The sequence below is a fragment of the Chelonia mydas genome, chromosome 3, assembly GCF_015237465.2.
Source record: "Chelonia mydas isolate rCheMyd1 chromosome 3, rCheMyd1.pri.v2, whole genome shotgun sequence".
NCBI classification, from domain to species: Eukaryota; Metazoa; Chordata; order Testudines; family Cheloniidae; genus Chelonia; species Chelonia mydas.
This window is the reverse complement of record NC_057851.1, coordinates 184,627,666-184,652,609: the sequence shown is the minus strand read 5'-3', so window position 1 is coordinate 184,652,609 and position 24,944 is coordinate 184,627,666. Positions and strand designations below refer to the sequence as shown.

At 42.2% G+C, this 24,944-nt stretch overlaps 1 protein-coding gene across 1 annotated transcript in view; it reads right to left on the bottom strand.

Moving 5' to 3' along the window:
* PCSK2 (proprotein convertase subtilisin/kexin type 2) overlaps positions 1-24,944 on the bottom strand; it is a 206,571-nt gene that overhangs the window by 133,719 nt on the left and 47,908 nt on the right. The window lies entirely within an intron of this gene.

Sequence of the window (24,944 nt, the reverse complement as noted above, 5' to 3'; positions counted from 1 at the left end):
GCTTTGTTTGTGGTAAAGTCTTCAAGCAGTTACAGATAGAAATTGCCTCCTAGACTGATATGTAATGAGGTGTAACAAGTTTTCCATTCATATGTCATTGCTCAGCGAATTATTAGTAGAAAATGTTTTGCCTGTACCAAGCCTCCTTTGTTTCAAATTCTCAGATAAGGTTCATGGATATAGCCCTGATAAACTCTGATTGTTCCTACAACATACAGGAGCAATGTAACTTAGCCATTTGTGTGACTGTGAAAAACTAGCCCATATAGAAGGGATACAGTCTAACTAAACCGGTAAGTTCCTATTTCTAGGATTCTTGCAGTCTAATACATGGGTCCCATGCTGACAAATCTAACTCAATGTAAACATGTTTATCTACTTTTCTTAAGATCACAGGCTTCTATAGCCATACTTCTCCTTGGGCTGCCACCTTGACGTGGTGGAGAAGCTTGTGTATACTTAAGAACGATGCCGTCTGGAGTCCTGTACGCCTGGTAGGGTCACCCATGGCAGTAAGGTCAAAGGTGAGGTACCAGACAAAGTGCAGCCCAGCACAACACAACCCAGTTCAAGACCTCAATGGTAGAACAGGTGGATGAAGCAGGATCATCTCTCAACGGCTGTGAAGGCGGACAAAGGCTGCATCGGAGGAGAAACCCCTGGTTGTCTTGGATCTCCTTGCCACCAGCCACAGGTGCCTCGTCCACCAAGATGTGTGTGGCTGCTGGTGTGCAACAGCTGCCGCACATTAAATTACTCGTGTGCAGGCTTCTTTCACAGGAAGAACTTTTTCCCCACCCCTACCCATAAAAGTCCTGTGGGGTGATGGGCAAGTGGTGACGAGGACAGGTGAAGTGATCATCAGGAGTCCCTAGTCACAGACCCACATGCAGGCGGTGACCACAAGATGGTCGTCATGTGCCTCTGGACTGTGTTAGGGGGACATTTTCGGCAGCAGCAGTCATGACTGAATGGGCCTTTTTAGGAACCCCTCTGCTCACCCCATATGGGGAAAGGGCTATAAAAGGTGCCCCAAACACAGGCTATCCCACCATATCTGACTGGAGAACTGTGTCCAGAGGGATCACTCCCAATGGGGTCGAAAAACAAAAATGTTTCTTGCAACTTGGAATGTCCGTACCCTGCTAGATGGATCAAAAAGTTCAAGACCCAAACACAGAACAGCAATTGTTGCCCGAGAACTCTTGAGGAACAGCATCAACATCTTGTTTTCAGCGAAACAAGACATGCAGATGAAGGTCACTTGAAGGAAAAGGACAGCGGTTACACTTTCTTCTGGAAAGGAAAACCAGCAAGTGACAGGCAAATACACGGTGTTGGCTTTACAATCAAAAACCTTCCAGTCAACCGCCTGAGCTCTCCATCAGCATCAACGAGCACCTTATGACCCTCTGCATTCAATTGGTCAATAAGTCATTTGCCACAATCATCAGTGCATAAGCCCCAACTCTTGATGCTGAAGAAGAACAGAAAGAATCCTTCTACACTGACCTTGATAAAATTTTGTCATCCATTCCAAAAACGGATAAGATAATCCTCTTAGGGGACTTGAATGCAAGAGTTGACCATGATTCTAATGCATGGAGTAGCACCACTGGGAAGGAAGGAGTGGCAATGGCATCCTTCTACTCAGCAAATGTGCGGAGCATGACCTTGTGATCACAAGCACTATCTTCAGAGAAAGCAACAAGTACAAAACAACTTAGCAACACCCCAACTCAAAACAGTGGAAGAACACAGGATCTAAGATGTCCAAAACACCCATGTCATGAGAGGAGCCAATTATTGCTGGACTGACCATAGCCTAGTGAGGTCAGTCATGTCCATCAGGATTGCACTGAAACAGAGAAAGCAATCCAAATCATACAGACGGCAATACAACATCCAAAGACTTCACTCCTCATTTCACCAAGAGAACTTCCAAACACTCCTCAGTGAAAAACTGACCATATGCACACCTGGAAATGGCAACACAAGAGTTGAAGAAGACTGGGAAGCCCTAAAACAGACCATCCATGAGGTCTGCGAGGAATCCATTGGCCTTGCTACCTGCCACCATCAGTACTGGTTTGACAATAACATTGAGATTACAGCCCTTTGGACCAGAAGAGAAAAGCTTTCTGCTACTGGCAAAACCAACCACTTTCCAGTCAGAAGCAGAGCTCTTTCCATCCGCTCAAAGCTGATGTTCAAAGTTGGATCTGAGAAATCAAAACCAAATGGTGGGAGTACACCGCAAAAGAAATCCAAACCTTCGCTGACGGACATGATATATGGAGCTTTTTTTGTGAGACAAAGATCCTGCACAGACCAAGCTCATGTGGCCTCATGCCTCTGAGATCCGAAGATGGTAGTGCCCTTCTTAAAGATAACAAATCCATCAAAGGGTGCTGGAAGGAACACTACCAAAAGCTTCTCAGTCAAGAATCAATTGTGACTGATGATACCATCGACTCCATCCCTCAGTACCCAACCTGGGAAACTCTTGCCAACCCACCAGCACCTGAGAAGGTCTTCAAAGCAATTAAACAAACAATAAAGCACCAGGTCCTGATGGCATACCAGCTGAAGTACTGAAAGTGGAGGGAGAAACACTGACTAACAAGCCTCACTTACTACTCAAAATCTGGTGCACCGAAGAAATCCCTGCTGACTTACGTAATGCTAACATCATCACCATTTTCAAAAAGGAAGACAGGGCCGACTGTGGCAACTATCAAGGCATTGCCCTCTTCTCCATCGCTGGGAAGATTTTTGCTAGAGTCTTACTGAATTGCCTGCTCCCTCTTGCAGAGGAAGTACTTCCAGAGTCCCAGTGTGGCTTCAGACCATCACGAGGCACAACTGACATGATTGCAGCCAGGCAGATCCAGGAAAAATGTCAAGAACACCACCAGGAGTTGTATATGGCCTTTATCTATCTGACCAAAGATTTTGACTCTCTCAACCGTGAGGCTCTGTGGAAAATCATGTCAAAGTTTGGCTATCCAAGCTAATTTATCACCATTGTAAGACTCCTCCGTGATAATATGACTGCCTCCATCCTGTGCAGTGGCTCTACCTCTGAGCTCTGTGTCATCTGAACTGGCATAAAACAAGGCTGTGTACTGGCACCCACCCTATTCTCCATTTTCTTCGCAGCTATGAAAATGTTACCCCAAGACTGTCTACCACAGCATTGGCATCCAATATCAGACTGATAGCAACCTCTTCAACCTTTTTCGTCTCCATGCCGGAACTAAAGTAATATCAGTAACAATAACTGAACTCCAGTATGCAGATGACTGTGCTGTAGTTACACACTCAAAGGAGGATCTACAAACAGCCCTTAATTGCTTCTCTGAAGCTTACAAAAGCCTTGGGCTAGCTCTGAACATAGGGAAAACAAAAGTTCTCCACTAGCCAGTCCTCGGTCAATCATCAGACCCAGCAAGGAAGATCTACATCGACAAAGAAGCAATGGAAATGTAGAATACTTTCCCTATCTTGGCAGCCATCTGTCAGAGAGGGCAGACAAATATCGAGATTCAGCACAGAATTTGCTGTGCCAGCCTTGCCTTTGGCAGACTGTCTCGCTGGGTGTTCAACACTCACAATATCAGAACACATATTAGACTTTTAGTTTATAAAGCAGTGGTAATCCCAACTCTCCTCTATGGCTGTGAGACTTGGGTGATCTATAGAAAACACTTGAAAAACCTGGAACACCAGCACTAGCACTTTCTTCGGAAGATCCTCAACATAAAGTGGCATTCTTCCAAAAAGTTTATCTCATTTGTCATTTTTTTTGCACTAGCTATGCATTTGAGGTGGGATAGAGAAGAGACTTAGAACTAAAAATGTTTGTAAAATGGAATTTTCCTTTTGCAGAAAACTTTGACATTTTTAAATTACTTTCCATTCCAAATCAGAATAAAGTCAAAATATTGATAATTTTAATGAAACAACAAATTCCAAAAAGTCTCAAACTGGAAATGTTGAAACAGAAAATTTACAGTTTCAAGCTAAGTGAAATGATTTGACATGACTAAACATCACTTTTTGTTTTAAATCAACATTTCTGAATGTTTAAAAATTGTTTCTAAATGAAATTTTTCTTTGATTCTCTTGATGAGAAAAATGTGGTTTCATCAAAATCAAAACTTTCCTTATTAAAATGTCAATATTTTATTAATTTTTTCAATGTCCTATTGAAAAATTTTGATCAGCTGTTCTCAGAACATGTCCCTCAGATATGGAGAAAGATCTCCAGGGGTGATAGATATAGATATATAGATAGATATATAGTGACAGTCTGTACTCTTATGTTCACCCTTTTTGCAAGACTATGATGAAGTTTGTACAAAATATGCCTTGTGAGGTATCATTTGGAAACAATCTGCAGACCATATTGTCCTGGTAAAATATGTGTGGCAACATTGTATGTAAAGTTATCAAATTTTACCATAGAAGACATGTTCCAAGTCTGGGGAAACTGGTCCAAACCAGTTCCCCAGAGACAAAAGACAAACTGGCGCCTCAGCCAGGTGTCAGCAAAATCAAATGGACTATCACCCGTTTAAGTGGCCATTCTTTGGCAGGAAGACGGGAGTGAGCAAGAAATTTACACCTTGGCAATGGAGCAGCTGGAGGTTCCCAGGTAAACAGACTGGCTGTCACCTGAGCACCAGCTGGAGATGATTCTCAAAGAGGATGAAAAAATATAAAAATGAGGAACAGGGGCCCCAAATCACCTCTCTCCCCTGGTCTCTCATGGTATCAGCAATGTTTAAAAAACAAAGAAAGCATAATTGAACTGGGGGCGAGGTCCTGGCTGAAGGAATCCAATCAGACTGCTGTAAGCATGTGGTGAGAGAAACCTTTTTGTTTTAAATTCTTAGCATGTTAAGTTAGGTATTAGTTTGCCTTTTAGCTTTTATTTATTTGTAACCAATTCTGACTTTTATGCCTCGTTACTTGTAATCACTTAAAATCTTTCTTTCTGAGTTAATGAACTTGTTTTTATTATTTTATCTAAACCAATGTGTGTTTGGATTGAAGTGTCTGGGAAGCTCCATTTGAGATAAGCTTTGTGCATATCATTTTCTATTAATGAAATGACAGACTTTCTATGACCTTGTGTTGTCCAGGAGGGCAGTACAAGATGCACATTTCTGGGGGAAAGTCTGGGACTGGGAATGTGCTGATGTCACTCTGCAATATAATTCAGGAGTGGGTGGCTAAGAGGATTCCTATAACACAGCTTGGAGTAATTTACATGCTAGAGGCTGTGTGTGAGCAGGCGAGAAGCAGTTACTCTCAGAGCAAAGCAGTGTAAAAAGAACTCTAGTTTGGAGAACTGAGGGGACACAGCAGTTAACAGTCCAGATTGTACCCTGGATAATGTCATATATTTATGGGACTAGGTCTGAAATCTAGACAGTTAATGATTTAGCCATCAAAGAGAATCCCTCCTTCAGAAGATGAGAAGCCTCAAAACAAAAGGCACTTTGCTATAGTGAACAAGGAAATTCTTCTAATAAAAGCTCTGGTTCACAAAAAAATAAAATTGATTCCAGGAGATGTTTTCCCAGGAGAGAGTTATTGCTCAGAAATGAAAAAGCTGAGTTCAATTATATCATCATCTCTGGGTTTAGAGAAACAGATCTCTTGTCCAAACCTCTGTCAGAGATTGCTTGTTGTCCTGCAGTATCAGGATCATAAAAATATGAAAGGCTGGCTGCTAAAGAAAGGAAAGGAAAGGGATTCACTTGCTCTGTGCCAGAAAATACAATAATAATGTAACATTTATAGCATTTTATATCTAAAAGACATTTTGCAGACATTGTCAGGAAATATGTGCAAGTTCTTCAAAAGGGCATATATGCAGTCACAGCTAGAACTGATGATGGCCCATTACATAGGAATAATTTCATCCCATATGTAACTATGCTGACTTCAGTGGAGTTACAACAGGGATGAGTTTGGTCCACTGGGCCAGACTCTCAGCTGGTAAAAACTAACATAGCTCCACTGAAGTCAACAAAGTAATGTGGAATGATTGGAGGATTTGGCCCATTAGATCTGCTAGATGGTGAAGTCCAGATGGATAGATACCAAGTTTAACAAATCACTGAACTTCAGAAAATCACTTCTGAACCAAATGCCTGACATCTACTGAACACATCAGCTGGTTTTGTTTCTGAAGTTCTTGAGAAACATCTATACAACCCATCATCGTGGAGTGGTAGCAGAAAAAAGAAATGAGAAAAATAAAATTTGGGGATTCTTCCAACTAAAGCAAGCAGAACTGAGGCAAGATGGGAGGAGGAGAACCAGTTAATAGTCAGAAGAACACTGCAGGATTACATGAAGCTAAAGACAAACAGTAATCATCTTAGCAATTTTGTTCTGAGACCTGTAATATAAAAGACCTAACTAAATCTGGCAATGGTTTATTCGGTGGAGATTTCAGGTTTGCCACAGCTGAAGCACATGCTATAGCATATCTTTCTTGACCGAGGAAAAATACTCAGGAGAAATGGAGACAGAATGCATGGAAACAGATTAAACTAACTGTGCATGTGATTATTTATTTATTTTCAGCATTCAGTCTGTAGTTTGGTGCCAATATAAAACAAAGCAATCACTTAAAGCAATGTGCCTATTTTGTTTCCACTTCATGCAAGTAGATTATACTGCAGTATCAATCAAGATCTATTTAGGATAGCAAGGAGTGCATGGAGCTCCTGACTAGAACAAAACCCCTTCCCACAGAGTTTTTAGGGTATCCATTAGAGCATCATTTCATACTGATTTTCCTGCTCAGACCTGATCTGTAAACAGTACAAAAGTTCACAAAGTAAGAAGCATTTGTCATCTTAGATATATTTCACTGGTTATCTATTCACATTTGTAACTACTAATGGCCATTCTGAGCCATACTGTTGGCCATACTGTTAGAGGCAGCCATCTTGCTATAAAGAATGTAGAACTCAGAAAAATATTTGAAAACATTTGCTAGAATAGAACCTTGAATTCATTTGGACGGCATTCCAAAGCCTTCCATTTACTTTCTGTCAGCTTTTGTAGGAGTAATTTTTGCATGCAAAGAAAATTATGTGTGTGCTTGTGCAACCTTTTGTTTCACCTATTCATAATATGAACCCTTTCCAAACTGGGAGACATTCTCATTCTCAAAAGGTGCCTCTGTAACTTCTTTTCCTATATGCTAGATATTAATTGGCTAACCTCAGTGTAAGGTAAAACTTGAAAGGTGGACATGAGCACTTAAGAAAGGAATTCTATGAGACACACAATTCTAGGTTCTACCAAAGAATAGCCCTGGCCAATCTGTGCATGCAAATATGATTCATCCCACATATTCACTTGAATTTGAAACAATATGGATCCTGCCATTACGATATGCAAGTGCAGTCAGAGTGTACGTAAAGAATTACTGAGCCAATTTCAGCAGCATGAGCTGAACTAAACCGAGCACTGGTGAGTGCAGAGGTAAGTATGCACGATGGGGGTGAGTAGATAGGAGTGTGATCAGGGAATAAGTGTTAAATTACAATCCAGTAAATGCAAATACTGCGCACAGATGCCCTTTTTAGGATTTTTAGTTTTTCTTCTCTCTAAACAGTGATAGTAGCTTATCTCAGGGCAAGTCTACACTACAAATTTAGCTGGACCTAAGTTATGTCGACATACAGCCACCACAGTGATTAAATCACTGTTGCATGTTCACACTATGCTCCTTGTGTCGGCAATGCGCGTCGTCACTAGCAGTGCACCATGGGTAGCTATCCCACTGTGTAACTTGCCCTCATCTAACAGAGGGTGTTTTGGGAAGGGTTTGCAATGCCTTATGGGGACAAATGAGTCACACAGGGGTGACTGGGAACATGGTTTCAATGTCCCATGATGCAGTTTTCTCCATCCCATAATCTTATCTGCATCCCATAATAATTCATGCCTCTTTTCAAAAGTCCTACAACCCATGCATTGGCATCTGTGTGAGAAGTATGGATCCTGAACAGCTCTGCATTACAGTGATGAGTGTTCCAAGCATGGTGCACCTGATCCTGCAGTATTTGCAGAGCCGCCAGAGGAGCCATGGGGAACATGACGATTCCTTGGAGGCTAGCTTGCTGTGGGACATAGAAAGGAACCATTCAAAGTTATTGTTGGTATTCACAGAGCTGCTGCAGAGGGTGGAGTGCTGGGTGTGGGCCCAAGAAACGAGCACTGAGTGGTAGGATCACATCGTTATGCAGGTATGGGATGACAAGCTGTGGCTGCAGGACACTGGTGCTGTCTACTCATGAGATTAGAGCTCAATGGAAAAAAATATGCCAATGGTTATAGCTGCCTGCTGTGAGTTTCATAATATCTGTGAGGCAAAGGGGGGAAAGTTTTCACCCCAGTGGAGGTAGAGCAGCTGTCTGCTGATTTTGAGCAGTCAGATACCAGGGCTATAAGAAGAGCTCAGCGGGGAGCTATATGGCTCAGGGAGGTTTGAAAGACCAGTTTAATAGAGAGCTGCAGTAATGCGTGTTATGGTAATGTGTTCTGCCTGCATTTGTTTTTTGCACGATGGTATGAACCTTGTAAGAAGTGCTGTGTGTGTAGTAATATAACATTGCAACTGTACCTATTGCTGTTCTCTGTGAAATATGTCAGCCTCAGCCAGCATATGCTGTGAACTAATAAAGATGAATTAAGTTTCCATAAATAGACTTTTAGTCCAAACCCAGGCAGACAGATTTATAACTGAATGCAACTTTATAAATACAGGGGAAAGAACTTTTGTAGGGGAAAGAACAGTCATTTCCATTTAACAAACACATACACCAACCCTGTCTCTCACAGGTCAGGGTATGTGTGGCTGTGAATATCTGTACTCTCCCTCAAGGTGGAATGGTAGCGGTAGTGCAGCAGCCCTGGACACCACATGAAATGTGGGTGGTAGTAGTGTAGAGATGTCCCAGAATGCTATTCTCCATGGGTTGTAGAGGGAGGCAAGCAGGGTCCGTTGAATCTGAAGGTCAAAAAGAGTCTCCAGCATGTCTGTTTGCCACTTGAGAAGTGCTAGCATCTCCTGCTGCATGTCTTTCCTTTTCCTGTGCTTTTCTCCTATCTGCTCTGTCCCTGTCCGTTTTGTCCGCAAGGGTGATCCTTCAATCCCTATGCTCGGTATCTAAAGCACCGGAGGCTTGTAGGATCTCTTGGAATATGTCATCCCACATCCTCTTCCTTCTATTCTTTATCTGGCTGAGCTGCTCCACTGGTGTGGATGGAGAAACTGTCCAGGCCCCATTTGCAGATGCAGATGCAAAAGATGCAAAAAGATACAATACACAGAGGTACTATTGTGAGAGTATTCACGAGATAAATGGAAGCTTGATATACTGTACTCATTCCCCTTGATTCACACAAGTTACAAGCACTACATTCTCATTTTTCCTTGGGATTCAGAGATCAGGGCAGCCGTCCCAGCCATGGTGAGTATGGCCAGGTGGGGAGGGAGCGAGTTAGGACAATAAGGGGTGGGGGGAATAGCTCACGGGCATGAGTATCTGTGGATAGGGCAATTGAACTGAACACTGGCACCATTTTCCACAGGCAGTGGTGATTTTAGCTGCTCTCTCACTCCTAAGGGTAACGGCATCAGAAAAGGAACAGCTCCTGCACACATCTGGCTGCAGACTGGGTCCATATGCTGCTAGTCTGTGTGCCTCAGTAGTGCCTGATGGACTAATCACTGAGTGATGTGGAATAGTGTCCTACTGCAGTGGAAGAAATAAGGCAGCCCTCCCCAGAAACCTTCAGCAGAGGATTGTAGACTACTTCCAGAAAAGTTTCCTAGAGATCTCTATGGAGGATTCATGGGATATCCTGGTGCCCATAAACTGTTCTGCCTAACTGTGAAGGGGAATGAGAAGCAGATAGCAACTCTATCTCTATTTGGTTATTTCATTACCTTTTCTAGCACAATTTAAAAAAAAAAAGAGTAAATCAACAGATGTGTCCCTGCAATATCAACGCAAACGACATACTTACCAGAGGTTCCTTCCCCTGCATCTGGCTCGCCCGTGCTGGACTGTAGGGACTGGTTCAACTGCTCTGGAGTCAAAAACAGGTCCTGGCTCGCTGCACCATTGGATCCCCCAGTCACCTGTCCCCCACACTCCTCCTCATTCAACACCTGTTCCTCACTGTTCACTTTGGGGCCCTTCAAAGTATCCATCGGGTTCTTGGGGCTGGGTCCTCCACCAAGGATGGCATGCAGCTCTTCATAAAAGCAGCATGTTTGCAGCTCCGCACCACAGCAACTATTAGCCACCTTGCCTTCTGGTACGCCTGCCACAGCTTCTTGGATTTCACTGCTATGGATCCCTCTCGTAGCCCTTCTCCTCCATGTCCCAAGTAATCTGCTTATAAATACTGACATTTCTGCAGATGGATTTGAACTATGTATGCACAGCCTCTTTTCCCCACAGACCCAGGAAATCCATGACCTCCTGTGTACTCCAGGCAGGAGAACACCTGCAGCATATAGCCCACACGGTCAGTTGCTAGGTGAGCTCTCCATGTGGAGCAAACAGGAAATGGAATTTCAAAAATTTGCATGTCTTTAGAGCAGAGGGGCATATACCTGTGTACCTGGCTGCCAGGCAGTGGAGTTCAAAACAGTGACCAGCGTGGTCAGACCACTGGTAGTCAGTTCCTGGAGGCCACTAAAGTTGACATAAATAATAGTGTCTACACTGACACTGCATCAACCTAACTACATCAATCTAAGCACTACGCCTCTTGCAGAGGAGGAGTTAAGTTGGCATAGTGGGTGAGTTACATTGACAGGAGCAACATTTTAGTGTAGACATTTACAGAGTTAGGTCAACATAAACTGTCTTACATCAACCTAAATCTGTAGCGTAGATCAGGCCTGAGCGTGCTTAAGAGCTGCACTAAAAGGAACTAATAGGAGCTGCTACGGCTACAGAAATGTGCCTACAGGCTTTATCGGCTTGATCCAAAAATCCCTGGAATCAATGGAAAGGCACTCATTTACTTCAATGGGCGTGGACTCAGGCCTTTGGAAAAGAGTAGCTCTTACAACCAGTTGTTCCATGTTTCATGTCATATGCGGGTGCTATGTTCCTGATGGTTCAGCAACCTAGAGAATCTGCTCCAGTCAGCTTACTTCACCCGACTGAATCATTCAAAACTCAGCATCCTACGACTATCTCAGCACTGCTCTCTGCTAACAATCATTTGCACCTTTTTAGCATCAAGCCCCCCATGTAAATCCCAAGACTGTTGCTCCTCATTCCATTAGTCTCACCATTATTATTTGTATTGCAATAGAGTCCAGCAACCCCAATCAAGGATCAGGGCTGGGAACCGCACAGACAAACAACAAAAAAAGACAATCCCTGGGCCACAAGGTTTACAATCAACATGTGAGACAGGGCACACCAGGTAAATGAAACAGAGTGGGAGGCTGACTGGAGGATGAGGTTATAATAAAACACAGTTTAACGGAAAAGCAGAGGTCTGCACTCACCACTTGACTGACCAATGCCAGAAAATAACAGCTTGTAGGCATCACAGCAGCAGCAGAGGGTGTTTTAAACCAATTCATTCTACCTTTTCTAGATACCTACTGAGTGTCCGGGTTGAAATGTATATTCTTAAGAAGCAAAGCTCAAATGAAGTATTTTAATATTCTACATATTTCAACTACACGTAGAGATGGAGAAGTCTCGTGAACTCATGATGTAAGTGATACAGATAAAGTACAATAACTCCCACACTGGTTTGTGGTCAGTTGTTTTTGATTTTGTTCATTTTAGACATTGGTTAAACTTAAGCAATTTCCTAGCCTTATCCTGCTGTTTAAATATCATCTTCAGCAATGACTTGTCATGGTTTACATATGTCACCACAGTATAAACCAACTGTAGTTTATACTGTAGTTTTAGTTTCTTTTATATGATTTATATTTTACTCATTTATCTATATAGCTATTTTTACATTTTACACATGATACAGATTAACTTTCTTTGTCCCAGTAATCCTATGTAGTGTTTCTTTGCAATACATTATGTTCATTTTTTCATAAAACATAACCATACCGTGTCCAATATCAAGGTTATTCTTTTCTGTAGCAGTTTTTTTAATCGCAAATCAATAGATTTCAATTTAGCAATTAGATCATTCAGAATGGACATGTTTTAGACCTTCTATCAGGAATTGTTTAAATTATTTAATTTTCTATATTTAATAAGGTGGTGTGATACTCTACATTAGAATGCTCTTGTACATGATGAGCACATTGTAAGTATCCAATCAATGCAAGTAGTATTAGGAGTTCTACTGTGGTTAAAATAGGCGATTCAAGCCCAATCCAGGAAAATACTTATGTGCTTAACTTTAAGCATGTGCTTTATCCCATTGGAATTATTCATGTGCCTCAAGCTAAGCAGGAGTTTAACTGTTTCGGTGAATCAAAGCCTCATTCTTTTTTAAAACGCTTTCACTTTGACACTTAACGTAAAAATTGGCACTTGTACAGTATATTTACAAATCTAGCTGAACAGAAACTTTTGAAAGCAGTTCATTTTCAGTGACATCCTATTTGCATGTGCAAAGCCTCAAAGTGGCAAGAGAGGCAAAATACATACTAGAATACTTACTAGATGAAAGAGACTGAGATACAGCTAATCAATTGCAAAATGGCCGCTTAAGGAAATGGAAATCAATGGAAAGACTCCCATTGACTTGTTCGCAGGGCTGCAGCCACTTGGCCCTGGCAAATTTAAAGGGCCTGCCCCAGAAAGGCATGCTGTGAAAAAGGTTCCTATAATGTGATAATCCTAGTGGAGGGAGAGAGAGTGAGGATGTAGTAGTGACAAAGGACGGTTCTTCTGCGCAGTGTACATCAGCACTTCACCCTATGTGTCTATAACTCCATTATTTTAACTTCAACATCTACAGGATTTTCCTCCTCTCTTTTGTTTGTCCTCCTTTCTTTAGTCATGATCCCAAACATGCAAAATCTCACTGTCCAGGGTTTGGTTTCCGCTTTATCTCCCTGATGTGTGACAATATTTCTAGTCCCACTGATCACTGCCAGCAGAATCAAGATGCCAAACCTAGTGAGAGAACTTTCTTTTCATGGCTCAGTCATCCAAAGCACTCCATTCAGCCTTGATTTTTCCTCCACTTCATTTCCTTCATTTGGAATGATATGTATCAGATGACTCAAGCAGACATACTGTATAACAGTTACATTTTTGTCCTGTCAACCGTGACCTTTCTTCCTCCACATTTGATGTCAAGGTTATATTTTGTCCCTCCACATATTAATTCTGATTAGATCACAGTATTTACATTCTGTACTTAAAACTGTGACTACTGCTTCTTCATCCCTTCACAGAATATCAGTTCTGAACTTGGATAATTAAATGTCTATCATGCTCATAACCACACCAAAATTTACGAACGGTTCAAACATTGTGAAAGCAAAGGGTTTACTATGTGTCCCCTGCTAGTTACAGAATCTAACATATTCTGTTTTCTAACGCTATGTAGCGCACCTGGCATAAAAAGTCTTGTAAGGAGGCTCTGAACTGAGCTATAAAAGGAAATAAATGATGTCCAAAATGAAGTAAACTTGATAAAGCTCTAAACTCAACACTCAGGCCTAGCTGGAACACTCTCCTAAAAGCCAACCCTCACATAGAGCACATAAAGCACAAGAGAACTGGCCCCAGGAAGACATTATAGATGGAACAGTACTCCACTCATAATGGAAATATTACTTGTTTCCTGCAGAATACAGTGTACTCTAAAATGTGACAGATGAGAAAAATACTTCAGTTCTTGTTTGATGAAAAAAGATAGCAATATATTTTATCCAATAGTGTGCAGGTTTTTATAAATATAGGAAACGAGACATTCCCACTAATCTGGTTGCTTTGCTTGTTCATTATTTATTAAAACTACTTAAACAAAGCCCCTTATTAGTTAATATTTCATTTCCTTTTTAAAAGATTATGCCAGTGCTCTCTCAAAGCTGTCATACAGTGCTATAAAATTTATGGGCACAACAAACCTTTGCCTATCTATGATTGTATTGGTCTGCCACCACAATTAAATCATTCTTCATACTCTACATTAAATAGTCTTAATTAGGGAAGTCTGTCAACTTCACAACTTGGAACATGAGTTTACTTCATAATTACACACAAAAAAATCAGAAAATGGGAAAGGACTTTTGAACTGTTTGTTAATATGGAGACATTAAGTCCACGCTTCTGGAAAATTGGCTAGTGACTCAATGCCAAACATTGCACCCAAGATTCAAAAAAGAATAGCTAACTTCTGGGACTAATACTTAAGATAAAACTCTTGTAACAGGGCTCTTGGGGCCAGGTGGCCTAGTGGTTAGATTGTCTGCTTCTCAGACCCCTGCAGGCTGAGTGGACTCAGTTTTTAAGGCTGCAGGGAGGAGAGGGGGACCCGGGCCCTCCCTCTCCACTGGATCCCGGCCCAGGGTCCTGGGGGTTGGAACAAGGGGATTGGAGTCCCTCCCAGCAGGGAGTCAGAATCTGCTGCCCTGGGCTGCTTCCTACAGTTCGTTCAGTTTGGGACATGGACCTTCTAGTCCAATCTACTGGGTGGCTTGCTTCCCCGTAGGATTCTCTCTGGGGTCCGGATAGTGCCTTGCTGTGGTCCCCAGGCTACTTCGGGGAGTGGGGGGTTAGCCTCAAGCTGGGGAGGGCAAGTCCCCCAATGTCTCTGGGGTTCACTCACTCAGTTACCTCCTTTGCTGGGGGTTCCTCCACAATCTCCCTTGGCTGGAAAACCAGTGCTTACTTCCAGATGGTTGACCTCACTGGCAGGCCAGTGCTCTGTCCCTTCAGACAGGGGGACAACTAGCTCCTGCCTGTTTGCCAGCCAGCCCTGAACTGAGCCAGGTTCCCTTCTTTTATCCTGCTTCCAGGTCTGGTATTGGCTGCAAGTATAGCAGGGCAGGGCTAGCTGGGCCCAGCCCAAAGGTTTATTTAAACCCTGCTGTGCTGTGCTGGCACTTTCACTGCTTTATCACAACTCCTAAATATAGAAATTAAATATTTCAGCAGAATCTGAGTAAATCTGAGTAAAAAGGGGTGAATTTCACAAGGAATGCCTCATTGATTTTAGGGAGACAAGGTGGGCGAGGTGATATCTTTTATTGGACCAACTTTGGTTGGTGAAAGAGACAAACTTCCAAGCTACACAGCACTCTTCTTCCATATTCTGAGCCTCAAGAAGAGCTCTGTGTAACTCGAAAGCTTTGTCTCTTTCACCAACAGAGCTGATCCAATGATTCACCTGCCTTGTCTCGCTAATATCCTGGAACCAAAATGGCTACAACACTGCAATCAGTTTTAGGAACCCAATCATTTTCATCTCAGTGACAGACAACATCTTGGATCATCATCAAGATTCATTTTGCATAACCAATGGTCATGTCCATGGTAAAGCACTTTTCTGCACCTGCCAAGTCCAAAGGAAATTACATAAGCGACAAACAGAACACACACGGAGACAGGAGAAGGCTGTGGTGTGATCTGACCCTCAGACAGGCACAGCACACTGAGCAACAAAGTAATGGCTACACCTCCTTTCTCCAACATGTGACCCTCTTGGTTCCAGTATTTGAGATGGACTGCAGGGGTTGGTGAAATACCTCATCAGGTGCACCATCACACGGCAGCTCATGAACTGAGAGGAAATAACTGGTGCCAAAAAAAACTGGCAAAAAAAAATGTAGACAGAGTCACTGGAAGTAAATAAATTGGTATTTGCATACCACTATATTTACTGACTATGCAAAAGGCCCTTTTTCCTTAATGAAACCCTATTTTCCATATAACTGGTGGGTAGAAAACCTGTTTTCCAACCCACTCATCTTCAAGTAGTACATAAGATATGGCAACTTTCTTGGGACCACAAATAAAGAAAATGAAATAAAACTTTCTTCACCCCCTGAAGCCCCAACCTATTCAAGCGTGCATAGGCTTTTGTGCTTGCCTTTTCCCTTATACATTGTCAGTCACTCTAGACAAACTGTGAGGTTCCACATGGCATTGTCTGTGCATGTGGTCAGCCCAGGATGAAGCGAATACCTTTTCCCTGCAACCTCACTAGACTTTTAAAAAGCTTTTATTTAAAATTGCTACATGTAGTTTTAGGTATCTCGGACCCCAGCTGTATTACATTTTAGTTTACGGGGCTGCAGATAGTACTGGGGCTCCTGAAAGATGGATTAGAACTCCATCACTGCCAGGAAGATTCAATGACCACACAGCGTCCTAATGCAATTGTGTCCTTGATAAAGGCCAAAGCAGGATGTGGACTAAGGATGATTAAACAATGAATAAACTTCTTTTTGTACTTTCAAGTGTATTGTTTTCAGCACATGTATGGGGATAAGAAACCAAAGGGAGGAATGTAGGTGCAAAATACAGCCACTGTACTGGTTAAAAAAAGGCAAGATTTTACACTCACATTCATTTACTTTTAATTTCTAATGAAATGCTGTGGAAGTGTACTAAGTACGCTTTTGAGTTAAAGACTGGTTAAGGTTTTGATTTTTTGCAAAACTGGGGATGTTTCGGATCTGAGTTGTGAACCATGAAGTTTCAATCAGAGCACTTATACTGAAGATAGCTTTGTAACAGAAAAAGTCTTGTAAGAGGGGCAATACACTTTATATATTACAGTTATTCATTTTCAAATGTACTAGCAGTTATGGAGTATTTTATGGCTGTTTGCTTTCTTAACCGAAGACAACCCGCAGATCTTTCATTCATAGACACAAGGCATAGTCCACCTCTTGTGATATTTTCATGTGAAGAAAGATTGTGTTGAACCGTTCCGAATTTAAAATATATGTGATGCTCCATAGGAAGCTGTCCTATACAAGACACTGCTGACAGAGTGGTGCAAGAAATACAGACAATGCAAAGAATGTGTGGTTCATGTGTATTTGTCACACCAATTTCTAACAGACTTGAATGATGCTGAAAATGCTCCCCACCTGTGGAAATCAAGCCACTTTTTTAAGATGCCTGAACACTGGACACCCAAGTTTGATAATTTTGACTTAAGTTCACTTTCTACACCATTTTTTACACAGAAAAATTAAGTGATTTCCCATTATCCTTCCAACATTTATCACTTTGCCATCAAATTGGTCAATGTCTTTCTGCTTCTGAGATGTGTTTTTACTAAGCATGATCAATTAAATGATTCCTGTCTTGGGATAGGAACAGGTGGTTTAATCTCAGCCTCCAAGAATAAGACATCCATTAAAACAATCATTTCTTTTAACTATTTTAGGTGCATACACAAATAAATGCAACACACAATAATGCACTTTGAGTTCTGATAATGGGATATGGTCAGTTAAATATATGCACCCCAAGACGGTACTTTAATGTTATTTCAGTGCAGCTGTTCTTTTTGAATATTAGATATACAAGAACTCTCCCTTGCTAATTACAGTCAGACATCTCTTCCCATTCCTATATACAATTGTCCGGAAGGAGAGCAGTAAGCCCAGTGTGGCTTTTGGGTAGCTGCATTTGCAGTGCATTGTGCCCACTGTTAGGTCCTTTCAGTTTGTACAGTGCACTGAGGGCCTTCTTCAAAGCCCACTGAAGTTAGTGGGAGTCTTTCCATTCATTTCAATTGGCTTTGGATCAGGCCCTTAATCCTGTCCTTTCTGATCTGGGGATCTGGCCTCTTGGGAGAAAGGGCAGACTAGTCCACATGTGCACATGTGTTCAGAGCAGGAGAGGAGCTACGGGGACTTGAAAAACAATATGAGAACCAAGATCCACCCTGATTTCCCAGTGCAAAAGTGCTGCTGCAGGCCAAGTGGCAGGTGATTCCTGGACTGCTGTCCGCCTTCCTTCCCCAAATGCAGCTGGCCACAGAAATACCTAAGACATGCAGGGTCTCAGACTCCGGGTGAGTCTACACTGAAATCTCAGGGTGTGTCTGCAGCTCATGCAGACATACACAAGTTAGCTTGATTCAAGCTAGCTTGGGTACCACAGGTGCCCTTAGACATCATGCAGCTTTGGGGGGAATGAGGGTCACAATCACATATCAAAGCACAAAGATGTGAAAATAAGGACAGAAGAGAGAACATGGAGAGAAGAAGAACGTGACAATTTCCCTGCGGCCTAGCACAAGGTGGCATGCATGTTAGTATGTGGGGACACCCAAATGTCAATCCACTCAAATAGGGCTCCAGCAGAATGGTTGGGCATCTCTGAACAAGCGGTCATACCAATGAGGGTATATCTAAAATATAGTAAAGGTGCATGGAACAAGGAATTTTTTTTAAGATTAAAGGTCAGATACTCTACATTTATGGCTCCCTGATTTTCTGTCCTGGCCTCAGCCCTGGCAGCATTTTGAGCAGTTTAAGGGCTCCTCCAAACTGTGTCCATTGGTCACAGAGCCCCAGAAACCCTACATGGTGTTCTCCTTCTACCACTGACACAGCCCTTACATATTTACTCTTTAAGTCTTACTTTCTAAACCATTACATTTACAGTAACCACTAGTGGATGACTATTCATCTGGATGTGTGTTTCTAATGCACTCATCACCACAGCATCAAGACACCATGCTCAGAATTGAACATATGTATCTATGTGAAGATAGAACCAGATTGCCTCCCTATATTAAAGCCTCTTTCTTGAGTGGACTTAATGTAGGCAGCTCCCTGAAAGGAGAGACTGTGTGGGAGGAAAATGTCTGCTTTGTTTTCTTTCAATTTTTAAAAGAAATCTTGTATAGAACAAATAGGTTTTACAAATTGAGTTTCAACTCCTTGTCCTTATAAGAGAGGCACTACATACCACCAGCAAAAGCAAAAAAACTAAAAAAAAATTAATTCACCTAAAAAGTGAAATAAGAGTTGTGTATTCTTAACATTTATGTTCATTTTCAAAACATTTGCTAACAATAGCTTGAAGCCTCCCAGCAGGAGGCTGGATTCTGAGTTCTCTTTTAAGATGTTACAATGTGCATGAAGGAAGGAAAAGCCATTGTTTGCTTGCAACTACTAGGTTGGGAAGGCCTCTGCTCTTGGCACAGTCTCTACTCTGCAATCAACTCGCATTTTCTTTGTTGACTGAAGGAGGTTACACGTCAGAGAATCAGGTACCCCATATAAATCAAACAATGGGGAGAGATGCAGTTTTAGTTTCACTGAAATGGTTACACAACTATAATTGTTGTATTCTCACATTGGCTGGTAAATACCCCAGTCCTCATTGTCTGCCTCCTACTCATATTGCCATCCTGAACACTACTGGGATTTTAGCAACCGCCATGGGTGAGCTCCAGTTCTTGCACCAGCAGGCTGATGTGCTCTTGAAGGGCCTGTCCGTTCACACAAACCTTCTGCCACTCCTGCTGTTACTCCCAGTCATCCTTCATCTGCCCTGTAATCCCAGCTTTTTCACCTTTGGGGTGAGTCTCTAGGATTCTGGCACCCAAGCTGCCAGGAAATGGCTGCAGTGGCAAACATCCACAGCTTCTTCAGCCAGCAGACATCATTGTGGACAGTGGTGAGGAAGACTTAGAATCAGCCAGAGCTGTTGAAACCTTCACAAGCAAGAGTGGATTCCGTGGTCATCAAGATTGAGCGTTCAGGACACAGGGTTGAACCATATGAATGGCATGGCTTTTGGTATAACCTATAGCCACCCATAAGTCCAGCACTGTTCTTTTAGCATAGATGAAAGGATTTGGCATGGGGAGTTGTCTTGGAGTGCTCTCATTGCTAGGGGCACCTCCTCATGGCCACGCTGGGGATTAGCTCTTTCCAGGTCCAACACCTGCTTCTGCTGCTTGCTGCATGCCCTTCTGCTGCTGCCTCTCTCTCTCTGTCTGCAACTCAGACCAGACAGCAAGTGTGAAACATCAGGACAGGGGTGGGGGGGGGGGGTAATAGGAGCCTATATAAGAAAAGGACCCCAAAATCGGGACTGTCCCTATAAAATCGGGACATCTACTCAGGGTGCTCCATCTTTGCGGCTTGGCCCTCCAGCCAGATGACTGCGTTTTCCTCTTCTAGGGTATCAAAGTCTTTTCCTCCAAGATGAAGCCTTTCCTTCTCTGCCCAAACCAGTGCCACTTCCCCAGTGCCTGGGAGGGGAACCCGGATCCACCCTCTACTATGAGTTCTAGCTCAGGGACCCGCTAATCAGCGGCCAAGGTCTGTACCACCTTAAACCTTGCTGCCTTTTCCCTAATCCTTTTCCTACACCCCTTCCACCTGGTTTCCCTTCCTTCCCTATCTACTGTCCAGAGAATGGGTACAGGTTCCCTCACTACAGTCCCATGCTACTGCCAGCTTCCTGGCTTTATCCTAGCTCTGCCTATTCCATTCCAGCTGGGTTCTATCATTATTCAGAGGTTATTAAGGCCAGCTAATTCCCCTCAGCTGTGGCCTATCTGGTTAATTGGTCTCTCCTCACTCTCATGAACCCCTTCTAGGCTGGTGTGGGGTGAACACCCCATCACGGGAGTACACAGAGTTATTGTCTTTCCATGAGGTGATCCCTCCCTAACCCATTAGCTTCAGTGTCCTGATGGGTTAGAAGAGACAGCAAGAGATTAAGAAATGATTCCTTGTTGAATGGGTTCTACTTAACTTCTGTGCAACTACTTGGGTCCATCACACATGAACATGGCAGAACAGACTGAGACAGCTTTGCTGTGCTTCACCATTTTGGGGGTGGGGGGAGCGGGATGTGTGGTTGCAGTATAAGACCTTCCCCAAGGACATGTTGTCCCTCTGCAAAAAAATCCTCATAGGGGAAAGCTCTACAAATTCAGGACACATGGCAAAGTTCACATTGCAGAATGTCCTTGCTATACACTCCCTTCCCTTTCGAGAGATAACAGAGGGGGCAGGAAGCAAAGCAATCAGGATTTGACTGAAAGTGTGTCAAATGATTGAGAAGAGGGGAAAAAAAACACTTGTTAAGACATTTCTGTAGAAGCATGTTTCCACAGGTATAACAACCTCTTTTCTCCTCTCCTGCAGAAACAGACAAACAAAATAACCCACCCTAGAAACACTCGCTAATACATAGCTCTTCATTTTAAATGATGGCTTTCAAGATGTAAGCAGGGTCTGAATGAGCTCTCCCCTGACATCTAGTGGGGAACTGGGGGTGAAGAGTTCAGGAGCTGACCTTGTGCGCAGCATGATGGAGCTGCTTAGTCCAAATTATCGCTTTTGGCTACCGTAAGAATGTGATAGTGTGCATTTCCTTCCTCTGTTTGTTTCCCCTCTCAGCCTCAGTGGTCTTTTCATGATATCATATATGAATCATGAATAAATTGTTAGAATAGTCCATGGACACTCTCGGATTATACTTGGCACTTCTTTTCTACATAATCTTCTTTCAGTGTATACTGAAAGTATACAGGATATTCAGCAACACACACCTGAATCTAAGTCAGAATTTTACCTGATAAACATTTTATGGCAGAAAAGTATTTTAAGTCATTATAACTGGATTTCAGGTCTTGTAATCCTTTTGTGATATGCCTACTTTAAGAAATCATCTTTTAAAACAAGATCAAGCGTGGATAGCCGCCATTCAAAGTAGTGCAATTTATTATGGTACTTGCCATTCTGAGAGAAAGGAATATTGAAAATACTGTGAGGAGGTTTATGAGCTTCATGTGCCCATTTCTGAATCTTCATCAGTCCCCGGCAGTATTACGTTCTATGACACTATTGCATATACCACCCTCTGCTGTTAATATGGCTTCAAACTTCGTTAATATTGAGATAGCTGTTGCCAAACAAATGGCAGTAAGGTTGTTCCTCCAAACAGTGCTTCAGTTCCTGCTGGAACTCTGTGAAGGCATCTTAACATACATTTGAACCCGGCTCCCGCAACAGTACTGATATTTGCCATATAAATTCTGACTACATTTGTCATATCTCAGCATTATTTTGGCACCAAACATAGATAACATTTTGCCCAACTGACCCTTTTCAAGAAGTTTAAAGACCTCTTGTTTCATGTGCAGTGTATGGAGATTATATAGTAACCTCTTTGCAGTAGCGTTCTGCTGCCTGTCTCCCAGGACTCTTGCAGAATTGACATGGTTTCCTCAAGGGACTTACTTGATTAAAGAACATTAATTAATTGAACGAACATCTGCACTGTTTTCAACTAATAATTAAAATTAGCTAGGAATTGTAGTCCCTTCAAACTGAAAAACATCCAGCCTACCACTTCAGCTCATACTCACAGATTTTATTTCTCACTTTCTCAAAAAAATTGGGTAGAAATAGATAACAAATACACAATTAATCTTACTGGCTCATCAGAGATTCAGTGGACCCTGTGTTTTAGAGACAGTCAGTTTGCTTTCTGGCTATGCTGACAATTTTAATAGCATTTTATTCTTCGTTTCATGTGTTGAATTTATTAACCATGCCAGTGCTGACGTTTATTCCTTAGCAAACATGGGGGGAAATGATTTAGAAAGAAGTCATTACACTTAGGTGCCCGGGTGGCTGCAGAAATTATTTTTGGAGTTCAAAAACAGAGTGCTGTGTCTGTATTTCACATTTGCTCTTATCCGGGCACATGGCTAGAGCTTTAATGACTGCTCCCACGCTGATCAGAGCTTGCTTTATTTGCGCTTATAACACGTGTAATAAAAAGTGACTAACCTGTACAGCGGTTTTCTTATTTTGAAGTCCCACGGGAGCTTTGAGGATCCCCTCATAAATGGTGAGATAATGAGGGGTGAATTATTATGGCACTGAAATCACACTTTGGAATGTTAATAATTACAGTTCTCTAAGTCAGAGTGCTTTGACCAAAAGTCACCTCTTTAGAGTAAAAAATCCAAGTTCTCTTGGATGACCTTTCAGCATGGATGGAGAGGAGATACTAGGATGGTGGTGAGAAACATCAAGCACTCTAAGGGCAAGCTTGAAAGGCCAGGAGTTCATTGGAAGAGAGTGTCCTAAAAGCACCGGGGGAGTATTAGGATTGCTGGGAGGCTACACAGGAAGTTGCTAGGAGGGCCAGAGAGAAAACCTCAAAGAGCCTATTGAGCAACACAGAAAGATAGGAAAGAATCAGAGAGGTCAGAGTGTGCTTCCAATTTGGAAATTAAAGCAAATCAGCAGTTCTGTTTGAAGCTAAACAGTGTATCAAAATATCAGGGCTTATCCATGGCCATGCTTTGCCACATTTTGGGGATATTCCCAATTATTTTATGGTATGGGTTTATTCAGTGAGGGAGAGCAGGTCAGCAGTTTGTAAAGCTAAGTCATCATTACACTATGTGAGCAGTGCAGGAATCAGCAGGACAATCAGGAGGCAGTGGAAATTAAAACCAAAAATTCAAGTGAATGTATTGGTTATGAAAGGTCCCAGACTGAGAACCCTGGAGACTGAAGTCCTCTTTACTTCCATAGAATGGATACAAAATAGAGCAGCTCTGAAATGTAGGCTACATGTAATCAAACAACCTCCATATTGACCCATATTCACATTATGCAGTCAAACAGTTCAAGCGTAGTCAGCGCAACAGCAATTCTGGTATTAACTAATACGGGGAGGCTCACCTTTGCAATATTGAGGGCCACACTGACAACTTAAGGGACACTTCTGATTTACACAGACCTCTACAGATAAGTAGAAATATTTGTTTCAGGTACATAGAGCTACACAGCCATTGGCTTGAATAATATTTGCCTACTCCTTTAATTAAATAGTTAATTTAATTATTAAATAGTTCTTAATAAACTGACTATTTAAGGACTGGATGGTTAAGGGAAAATGGAGACTTTTACTTCTTGGTCCACTCATTAGTATCCTACAATGGGCAGTATTGTCTGAAAGTTGTTACTGTCCAATCTTTGTTTGGTAGATTATATGAAATGAGTTTGGGAATCCCAGTTTAATGCTAAGGGGGCAGGAATCTGCATTACACACACACTCAAACTCTAGCTGGTGCCCTTGTTGGCAGTCTTAAACCCAGGAGTGAATGGGCATGGAAATCCTTTAACCCCTGAAGATGGTAGTTCAGAGTATTAAGAAACATACTACACACCTGACTGATACAGGACTCATGATGCCTCACTGAACTCTCAGTATCATAACACAATGTGACCTAAAGGAAGTGGGGGTGACCAGCAGCTGGCAGTTGCTTGGTTTCAGCTAAAATGGCTGGTGCACCACACATTAACAGCTATCAGATGGGCTGACTACAATTTGGAGGGGTGCCATATTGTTGGTGGATCTGTGCCCAAAATACTTTAACCGTCTCCTGCAAAGGCAGAGAGAGTGAGCTAGAAATTCTTCAACTCTGCTTCCCGACATAGCAACAGGCAGCTTCTCGGTTTTAGTTAAAATAACTTTCTTCTTGTTTATTTAATTTTGAAAGGTGCTCAGATACCATGATGATTGGCAGGGCAATAAAAACCTAGGTAGAATGGAACAGCACAACTCTTTCCCACACCAAGAGAAATGGAGTTGGGTATGCAGGGGACTAACTTGATCATCTATTTGCTTTCATAAGATGAATGCCAAAAGTGACTATTTTCTTTGGGCAGTAGAAACACTTTTTTGTGCTAGCTGGTCCTGACCATGTCCTAGTATTTATCTTGTGTAATAGCAAAAACTCTGAAGAAGAGAGAGAGAAGAAACTGCTGCTAGAGCACTGCATTATGGTGAAGGACCTTTTCTTTCCACCAGTGAGATGAATGCTGGGGGGCGGGAGTTGCTTCTTAAAACTAAAAGTTTCATTTGCAAGTGGGACCTGGAGTTTCTAGACTAAAAGTTAAAGTCTGATGGGCTGAATGTGCAACTGGT